Source organism: Leucoraja erinacea, unplaced genomic scaffold (genome assembly GCF_028641065.1).
Source record: "Leucoraja erinacea ecotype New England unplaced genomic scaffold, Leri_hhj_1 Leri_342S, whole genome shotgun sequence".
Lineage (NCBI taxonomy): Eukaryota > Metazoa > Chordata > Chondrichthyes > Rajiformes > Rajidae > Leucoraja > Leucoraja erinaceus.
This window is the reverse complement of record NW_026576243.1, coordinates 74,174-85,308: the sequence shown is the minus strand read 5'-3', so window position 1 is coordinate 85,308 and position 11,135 is coordinate 74,174.

Sequence of the window (11,135 nt, the reverse complement as noted above, 5' to 3'; positions counted from 1 at the left end):
ACCATCGCTGTCCCGGGGTCGTCACGTGACGGGGACAACCGCCGCATTAGGCACGTGACCGTCCGACGCCCCCTCACTCCCACCCTCGTCACGTGTCGGGGCTTCACTGACCACACGCCCTTCATTCCGCTCGCGACGTGACGGGGGGACAGCACGTGAGGCCGCTCCGACCAAACAACCCCAGTCACGTGATGGGCGGGGCTGCAACGGCCGCGCCGCGAGCTGCAAGTGGCCAACGGTCACCGCTCCCGCGCGGCCGCTCACCGACGTCATTGAGTGTGAAGAAGCGTCGCCGCCGGTAAATAACGTGGCCCCTCCATCTGCCCCCCTCACTCACTCACACTGTCCACAACTCTAACCCCGCTCCTTCACGTCACCAAACACCCTCCCTTATTTCTTATAGAAACATATAAAATCCTTCAGGGGATTGGACAGGCGAGATGCAGGAAAATGTTCCATAAAGCCAGTGTTCGGGGAGAGTCCAGAACCAGTGGTCGCACAGTTTAATGATAAGGGGTTTGGCCATTTAGGATTGATATTGGGGAAAAACGTTTTCACCCAGAGAGTTATGATATGTGGATAAATGTGAGGTTATCCACTCTGGTGGCAAAAACAGGAAAGCAGACTATTATCTAAATGGTGGCCGACTAGGAAAAGGGGAGATGCAGCGAGACCTGGGTGTCATGGTACACCAGTCATTGAAGGTAGGCATGCAGGTGCAGCAGGCAGTAAAGAAAGCGAATGGTATGTTGGCTTTCATAGCAAGAGAATTTGAGTATCAGCAGGGAGGTTCTACTGAGTTGTACAGGGTCTTGGGAGACCACACCTGGAGTTTGCGTACAGTTTTGGTCTCCAAATCTGAGGAAGGACATTAGCCATAGAGGGAGTGCAGAGAAGGTTCACCAGACTGATTCCTGGGATGTCAGGACTGTCTTATGAAGAAAGACTGGATAGACTTGGTTTATACTCTCTAGTATTTAGGTGATTGAGAGGGGATCTTATAGAAACTTACAAAATTCTTAAGGGGTTGGACAGGCTAGATGCAGGAAGATTGTTCCCGATGTTGGGGAAGTCCAGGACAAGGGGTCACAGCTTAACGATAAGGGGGAAATCCTTTAAAATCGAGATGAGAAGAACTTTTTTCACACAGAGAGTGGTGAATCTCTGGAACTCTCTGCCACAGAGGGTAGTTGAGGCCACAGTTCATTGGCTATATTTAAGAGGGAGTTAGATGTGGCCCTTGTGGCCAAGGGGATCAGAGGGTATGGAGAGAAGGCAGGTACGGGATACTGAGTTGGATGATCAGCCATGATCATATTGAATGGCGGTGCAGGCTCGAAGGGCCGAATGGCCTACTCCTGCACCTAATTTCTATGTTTCTATGAATCTGTGGAATTCTCTGCCACAGAAGGCAGTGGAGGCCAATTCACAGGATGTTTTCAAGAGACAATTAGCTGAGATAATCAAGGGATATGAGGAAAAAGCAGGAACAGGCAGGGCCGGATTTACCTATAGACTAGACAAGCTTAAGCTTAGGGCCTCGAGATCTAAGGGGGGCCTACTCACCTCGCTGCCCCACCGTCCATCTGCCCACCGGACCTCCTACTCTTTGCACGCTGACCCTTGCCACTCCACGGCCCTCCAGAAGCCCGCAGCTGTCGCCAAACTTGCAGCCTGGACTTAGCACCGGGCCTGAAGCTTCCACACTGCAGATTCGCACTCCCCTGGGTTTGACTGTGCTGGGTCCTAGTGCTCTTCCACCTAACCCTGGTAACCTCAGTGGCTGCTCCACTGGATCTTCCCCATCCCCCTCAAACCATGTGACCCCAGCTCTTCCCCACCCACACTACAGTCCTCAAATGAATTCACGACCCTCAGATTCACGACCCTCTGACTAAAGAAAATCCTCCTTAAAGGAACGTCCTTTAATTCTAACACTGTGCCCTCTGGTGCAAGACTCTTCCACCAATGGAAACATTCTCTCCACATCCACTATCCAGGCCTTTCTCTATTTGATAAGCAAGACGCAACATGTCTCAGCGGGTGCCCAAGCTTCCAGTGTGGGCTGTGAGGATGGAGATGAAAGGGAGCGGGGACACTGACCTCTCCAGGAACGATGGCGATCCAAACAGGGACCAACAGCAGCAGGAAACAGGACCGTTACCGGAGGAGGCCCACAACGGAAAGGTCAGTATGAGAATGGGAAGGAGAGTGAAAATGTTCAGCGATCGGGAGATACTGATCTTTCCGTCCTGGTCCTCCTCCACTGTCACAGGTAGGCCACATGCAAATTGGAGGAACAGCACCTCATATTTCACTTTGGCAGCTTACGGTATGAATGTTGAATTCTCTCACTTCAAGTAGCCCTTGCATTCCCTCTCTCGTCGTCCCATTCCACCCTAGTCGTTATTCTAGTTTCACTGTTTGTATAACTCGTTATCATGGACCATTGTGGGCTCCATCTTTCTGCGATCATCATTGCTGGCTTTGATTTGTCTTTTTCATACCTTTGTATCTTTTCATGTCTCAAGTTTCCCTTTCCCTTGACTCCCAAGCTAAAGAAGGGTCTCGACCCGAAACATCACCTATTCTCCTGAGATACTGCCTGACCAGTTGAGCTAGTCCAGCATTTTGTTTGTATCTATGGGGTAGACCAGCACCTGCAGTTCTTTCCTAAACATAATAAACTTAAATCATTGTGACTCCAAATAAGGGTTCGGAGTAAAAACATGTTCTCCAGAGATGCTGCCTGACCCTCTTACTAGTTACTACATCACTTTGTCCTTTTGTGTAGACCATCATCTGCAGTTCGTTGTTTCTACTGCATAGATTATCAGTCATTGGATTCAACCCTGTTCCTTTGAGCTGGATCAGATGATGCTGTGTCACCCTTGCATTGCTTAATATTGCTCACTCTTGCCACCAGATTGATTCCTGGGATGTCAGGACTTTCATATGAAGAAAGACTTGGTAGATTCGGTTTGTACTCGATATAATTTAGTAGATTGAGGGGGGATCTTTTAGAAACTTACAAACTTCTTAAGGGATTGGACAGGCTAGATGCAGGAAGATTGTTCACGATGTTGGGGAAGTCCAGAACAATAATAATAATAATAATAATAATAATAATAATAATAATATCCTTTATTGTCATTGCACGTCAGTGCAACGAGATTTAGTATGCAGCTTCCAACCGATGTAAAGAAAAGTAAAATAAATCAATAAACTGTGTGCCATGACCATCCGAGGGAGACAGTCCAGGGGGGGTGTGGGGCACTCAGCAGGGCCGGTTCAGAGCCACTATAGCTCTGGGAATAAAGCTGTTTCTGAGTCTGGAGGTTCGGGCGTAGAAGGCCTTCTAATGTCTGCTGGAGGGAAGTAGTTCGAACAGTCCGTTACAAGGGTGTGAGGAGTCTCTATGGATGCTGACGGCCTTCCAAGGCCCTCCAAGGCTGGTAGCTCTGTCCCAATGATCGTCTGCGCTCTGTGGACGACGCGCTGAAGAGCTCTCCTCTCCGCCTCCGTGCAGCTGAGATATCACACAGAGATGCCATACGTTAATATGCTCTCTGTGGTGTAGCGGTAGAACGTTGTCAGCAGCTGTTGGGGCAGACCAGTCTTTTTTAATGTCCTCAGGAAGAACAGTCGTTGCTGTGCCTTCTTGACCAGCGCAGCGGTGTTGGTGAACCATGTGAGGTTCTCTGAAATGTGAGTGCCCAGAAACTGAAAGCTGGACACTCTCTCCACACTTTCCCTGTAAATGGAGATTGGGGCATATTCTCCATTGTGGGACCTCCTGAAGTCAATAATCAGCTCCTTGGTCTTGGAGGTGCATATTGACAAGTTGTTACATGTGCACCAGTCCGCCAGGTTCTGCACCTCCGCCCTGTATTTTGCTTCATCACCGTTGGTGATCAGCCCAATCACTGTGGTGTCGTCTGCAAACCTCACGATGGTGTTGGGGTCGAATGCAAGGGGTCACAGTTTAAGGATAAGGGGGAAACCTTTTAGGACCGAGATGAGGAAAACATTTTTCACACAGAGAGTGATGAATCTTTGGAATTCTCTGCCACAGAAGGTAGTTGAGGCCAGTTCATTGGCGATATTTAAGAGGGAGTTAGATGTGGCCCTTGTGGCTAAAGGGATCAGGGGGTATGGAGAGAAGGCAGGTACAGGTTACTGAGTTGGATGATCAGCCATGATCATATTGAATGGTGGTGCAGGCTCGAAGGGCCGAAATGCCTACTCCTGCACCTATTTTCTATGTTTCTATGTTAATGCCTTGACTATCCAGACATTCCACACATTCCACTGTAATAAATAACTGTAGCAAAAAATTCCCAATAATTCCAAACCGTTAATAAAAAACACAGATCTGGGTTCGACACTGGATACGGGTGCTGTCTGTACGTTCTACCCGTGACCGCGTGGGTTTTCTACGAGATCGTCGGTTTCCTCCCAAACTCCGAAGTTGTACATGTTGGTAGGTTAATTGGCTTAGTATGAGTGTAAATTGTCCCTAATATGTGTAGGATAGTGTTAATGGGCGGAGTGGACTCTGTGGGCCAAAGTATTTCAACGCTGTATCTCTAAACTAAACTCGTTAATTGTACATTATTGTAATTTTAGTGAATTGAACATTGTTTAATAATTGGAAAACGCGTCATTTTTAACTGATGGTAGACAAAATTGCTGGAGAAACTCAACGGGTGCGGCAGCATCTATGGAGCGAAGGAAATAGGCAACGTTTCGGGCCGAAACCCTTCTTCAGACTTCTTCTTTTCCAGGAGGAAATCCACACGGTCACAGAGAAAAGGTACAAACTCTGTACAGACAGCACCCAAGATCAGGATCGAACCCGAGTGCCTGGCGCTGAGAGACAACAACTGCACTGTGCCATCTCTGCTGTATGTGTCTTAATATTACACATGTTGTGTATTCCAATATTTCTCAAAATATTGATGTCAGGCTCACAGCTCAGAACCCACCTGTATTCTATGTTACTCCTTTATTAAATAGGTAATAGACTGTTTAGGCAGTGAGCAGGTGCTATAGACTTGCACGGGAAGGTTGACGCTCCCACCCCCACGAGTCTCGGGCAGATGGGGCTTGTCAGCCTGGGAAGGCAGTCTATCTAGGAGAGGGTAAACTCTGATATAAAACCTCCACTGCCTTGTGGCCATATCCAGTCATGGAAAAGGCTCCAGGAGTAAACCTCAAGAAAATCCGGAGTCGGAGCCCCTAAGGCAGTTCGTCGTTGTCTACAACCTCGCTCTGGCAGCTCCTGCAATGGTGCTGGTGCCAAACTAACGGCTCTGCAGTTCCTTTGGATTGATCAGCGACGTAGAGCGGGGAGACGTGCTGTATGGGCAACAGCCTGTCCTCCATATGACATTGCCCAGGCTTGCATCCGACGAGGATGCATCACCCATGGTCAGTCATGACGGAAGGGGGCCTACTAATGTTTAACACCAACTTATCTGCAAGAGCCATTCTGGAATCTGCAATTTTGGAAGATGATCCCCTGAGGATTCACTACTTGGGTTATCTAGTTCTTTCAAAACTCTTGGTTGACTATACAGTCTATTTTTGTTGATTTACTCTCATTCAGTGTTCCTAGTGGAGCTGGAAGTCTCCCTGGTTGGTAGTGTTGCCTCTTGTAAGAGATGTTGGGATTAGACAGACCAGGGTTTTCAATGTGGATTGTCCAATGGAACTGACTGAAGCTGTATGGAACTTTGTGCAAAGTCATTGTGTCATACAGCACGGAATCAGGCCCTTGGACATATCTCGTCCATGCCAACCAAGACGCCCCATTTAAGGTAATCCCATTTGCAGTTTGGCCCATATCTCTCTAAACCACTCCCATCTATGTGCCGTCCAGGAAAATGTGTAGGAAGGAACTGCAGATGCTGGTTTAAATTGAAGCTAGACACAAAAATGCTGGAATAACTCAGTGGTGCAGGCAGCATGCTGATCTCGCGTTGGAGAGAGGAGGATCACTCTGAAGACGGGTCCTGACCCAAAATGTCACCCATTCCTTCTCTACAGAGAAACTGCCTGTCCTGTTGAGTTATTCCAGGTGAACTTTCTCTGTACTCCCTCTATGGCAAGTACATGTCTTTCCTCATCCATTAGGAGAAAAAGTTGCCCCAAAACTGTACACAATACTCCATTCGGTGGTCTCACCACAGACCCTGTACAACTGCAGTAGAACCTCCCTGCTCTCCATATACTCAAATCCGTTAACTGCTATGAATGCTAAACATACCATTTGCCTTCTCTTCCAGCCTGATGCACCTGCCTCATGGTCCTACTTTTAATGACTGGTTGTACTGGACTTCCCCAACACAGGTCTCGTCCTGCATCTATCTGTCCAACCCCTTAAGAATTTTGTAAGTTTCTATAAGGCCACCATTCAATCTAATAATCTAATTTCCTGTTTTGCCACCAAAGTGGATAACCTCACATTTATCCACATTATACTGCATCTGCCATGCATTTGCCCACTCACCCAGCCTATCCAAGTCACCTTGCAGCCTCCTAGCATCCTCCTCATAGCTAACACTGCCCCCCCAGCTTTGTGTCATCCGCAAACTTGGAGATGTTGCATTCAATTCCCTCGTCCAAATCATTAATATATATCGTAAATAGCTGTGATCCCAGAACTGAGCCTTGCGGTACCCCACTAGTCACTGCCTGCCATTGTGAAAAGGACCCGTTTACTCCTACTCTTTGCTTCCTGTCTGCCAACCAGTTCTCTATCCACATCAATACTGAACCCACCAATACCATGTGCTTTAAGTTTGTATACTAATCTCTTATGTGAGACCTTGTCGAAAGCCTTCTGAAAGTCCAGATATAACACATCCACTGGTTCTCCCTTATCCACTCTACTAGTTACATCCTCGAAAAATTCTATAAGATTCGTCAGACATGATTTACCCTTCATAAATCCATGCTGACTTTGTCCAATGATTTCACCACTTTCCAAATGTGCTGCTATCCCATCTTAAATAACTGATTCTAGCAGTTTCCCCACTACCGACGTTAGAGTAACTGGTCTGTAATTCCCCGTTTTCTCTCTCCCTCCCTTTATAAAAAGTGGTGTTACATTAGCTACCCTCCAATCCTCAGGAACTACTCCAGATTCTAAAGAGTTTTGAAAAATTATCACTAATGCATCCACTATTTCTGGGGCTACTTCCTTAAGTACTCTGGGATGCAGCCTATCTGGCCCTGGGGATTTATTGGCCTTTAATTTACCTGACACCACTTCCCGGCTGACCTGGATTTCACTCAGTTCCTCCATCTCATTTGACCCCCGGTCCCCTGCTATTTCCAGCAGATTGTTTATGTCTTCCTTAGTGAAGACAGAACCAAAGTAGTTATTCAATTGGTCTGCCATGTCCTTGTTCCCTATGATCAATTCACCCGTTTCTGACTGCAAGGGACCTGCATTTGTTTTAACTAATCTTTTTCTCTTCACTTATCTATAAAAGCTTTTGCAGTCAGTTTTTATGTTCCCTGCCAGTTTTCTTTCATAATCTATTTTCCCTTTCCTAATTAAGCCCTTTGTCCTCCTCTGCTGGTGTCTGAATTACTCCCAGTCCTCTGGTAGGCTGCTTTTTCTGGCTAATTTGTACGCTTCATCTTTTGTTTTGCTCAGATTAAGTATTAAGTATTATCCATCTCAAAAATGTCTCCTGGCATTGTGGTTCTTTCTCACAAATTATTTGTATTGGCTGCACTGATCTCCAGTGTGTCCCTCAGCATGTACTCCAGAAGCCAAGAATGTGCCATTTGGAAACTTTCCCTCTTTGACTTCACGTTGTACCGAATGTCCAACAGGTTTCAGGCAGACCAAAGTGCAGGAAGATGAGGTGTGATCTTATAGAGGTGTCTCTGATCATAAAGTAGGTGTGAACTTTTTAACCAGCATAGAGGAATGAAGAACCAGAGGACATGTGATTAAGGTGATAGGGGAAAGATTTAATACAAGTTTGAGGGGTGATCATAGAAGGTGGTGGGTGTATGGAACGAGCTGCTAGAGGTGATAGATGAGGCAGGTACTCTCACAGCATTTAAAATACATTTGGGCAGGTACATGGGGAGGAAAGGTTATGGGCCAAACGCGAGCAGTCGGGACTAGTGTAGATGGGGCATCTTGGCAGATGGGCATGTTGTCTCTCTGGTCATTGCCTCAGGATCTCATTGCTGGTGATGAGCAAGTCTCCAACCACCAGTCTCCACTTCACCTGTTGCTCCAGCTACTTTTGCAACCAGTGGACATAGGGTGCAGCTGAGGAGTTACACTTTTGGAAGAGATTTAAGGAAGATTTTATGTCTCTCATGAGGGTTGATGCAGTTCAAACACACTGCTTGCGAGCACAGCGAGGCAGAGATTCTCACATATAAGTATCATACAATTAGCTCCAAAAGAATTCCTTCTTGCTGCAGAGATGTCCTTAATCTTGGTATGGTACAGTTGCTCTCTGTCTCTGCTGCAGAAACAATTGCCTGTTCCCTTGAACATGCCACCCTGATGGAAACACACGTGGAAACACACGTATAATGTGGATAAATGTGAGGTTATGCATTTTGGTGGCAAAAACAGGAAACTAGACTATTATCTCAATGGTGGCCGACTAGGAAAAGGGAAGATGCAGCGAGACCTGGGTGTCATGGTACACCAGTCATTGAAAGTAGGCATGCAGGTGCAGCAGGCAGTGAAGAAAGCGAATGGTATGTTAGCTTTCATAGCAAAAGGATTTGAGTATAGGAGCAGGGAGGTTCTACTGCAGTTGTACAGGGTCTTGGTGAGACCACACCTGGAGTATTGCATACAGTTTTGGTCTCCAAATCTGAGGAAGGACATTATTGCCATAGAGGGAGTGCAGAGAAGGTTCACCAGACTGATTCCTGGGATGTCAGGACTGTCTTATGAAGAAAGACTGGATAGACTTGGTTATACTCTCTAGAATTTAGGAGATTGAGAGGGGATCTTATAGAAACTTACAAAATTCTTAAGGGGTTGGACAGGCTAGATGCAGGAAGATTGCTCCCGATGTTGGTGAAGTCCAGGACAAGGGGTAACAGCTTAAGGATAAGGGGGAAATCCTTTAAAACCGAGATGAGAAGAACTTTTTTCACACAGAGAGTGGTGAATCTCTGGAACTCTCTGCCGCAGAGGGTAGTCGAGACCAGTTCATTGGCTATATTTAAGAGGGAGTTAGATGTGGCCCTTGTGGCTAAGGGGATCAGAGGGTATGGAGAGAAGGCAGGTACAGGATACTGCGTTGGATGATCAGCCATGATCATATTGAATGGCGGTGCAGGCTCGAAGGGCCGAATGGCCTACTCCTGCACCTAATTTCTATGTTTCTATGTTCTGCCTCCCTGTTTTCAGATATCCTGATTAATACTCAAGAAAGAATAGACACAAAAAACTGGAGTAACTCAGCGGGACAGGCAGCACCGCTGGAGAGAAGGAACGGGTGACATTTCGTGTCAAGACCCTTCTTCAGAATGAAAGTCACGGGAAAGGGAAACGAGAGATACAGATGGTGATGTAGAGATTTATAGAACAATGAATGAAAGATATGCAACTAAAAGTTATGATGATAAAGGAAACAGGCCATTATTAGCTGTTGGGTGAGAACGAGAAGCTGGTGCAATTTGGGTGTGAGGATGGAGAAAGAGGAAATGCAGCAGTTGCCTGAAGTTAGGGAAATCAAGTTCATACTACTGGATTGAAAGCTGCCCAAGCGAAATATGAGATGTTCTTCCAATTTGCTTTTAGCCTCACTATAAAAATGGAGGAAGCTTAGGACAGAAATGTCAGGGTGGGAATGGGAAAGAGAATTAAAGTGTTTAGCAACCGGGAGATCAGTTGGGTCCAGGCGGACTGAGCGATGGTGTTCAGCGAAACGATCGCCCAGTCTACGTGTGATCTTGCCGATGTATAAAAAAGTCCACATCTTGAACAATAGATGCAGCAGATGAGGTTGTAGGAGGTGCAAGTGAACCTCTGCCTAACCTAAAAGGACTATCGGGGGTCCCTGGACAGATTCGAGGGAGGAGGTACAGGGACAGGTGTTGCATCTCCTGTGGTTGCAGGTAAAGGTACCTGGTGAGATGGTTGTTTTGTGGGAAGGGATGAGTTAACCATGGATTTGTGGGGGAACGGTCTCTGTGGAAGGCGAAAAGGGGTGGCGATGGGCAGATGTCACGTCATCCCTCAATAGAGAGTGTTCATTCTTCTTGATTTGTATTTTCCGGTGACTACTCAATTCTCCCAGTACAAAACCTGATTTCCCAACAAATCATCAAAGTTTACACACACACACACACACACACACATTAATTAATCCAAGTGCATCTATGACGTTTAATTCAAAAATTAGTTTCTATTGGAATAAGCCATATATTAATTACAATACAATGTCACCCAGGTATACATGCTTTAAAATGCGGAAGCAATAACGTAGTATCATCTGAAACAATAGTCCGTTGGAAAGTTACAGATTACTTCTGAAAGGATAATAATGCATAGAACACAATCTGCTGGAGTAACTCAGCGAGTCAAATAGCATTTCTGTAGGATGTGGACAGGTGACGTTTCAAAATAGGCAGGAGAAAGCTGAAGGGATGGGGCAGGACAAAGCCTGTCAAGTGTCCCCCCCCCCCCCCCCCCCCCCCCCCCCGCACTTTCATTCTAGCTTGCTCTCTCCTACTACAACAGTCTGAAGAAGGGTCCCAACCTGAAATGCTGCCTATCCATGTCTTCCAGCGATGCTGCCTGACCTGTTGAATTAATCCCAACTCTTTGTTCTAAGCAAAAATCCATCATCTGCAATTCTTTGTATCTTCAGAAAGAATAATGTCTGGTTCAGGTGAGATATAATTGTTTACACGCTATTGATGTCTGCAATCTATCCAATTGGGTTTGGAAGAGAAAAGTTATTAAGAATTGAATTAAAAGGGGGAGGTTTGTAGAAGGAATAGGGGACATATTTGTATTAGAAGTAAAGAGCAGAAATTAAAAATCGATTACAAGTGCAAAGAACAATACAAAATAATACTGGCAGACAAGATTAAGAACAGGCCCAAAGCATTTTATGTTAATCCAGTAA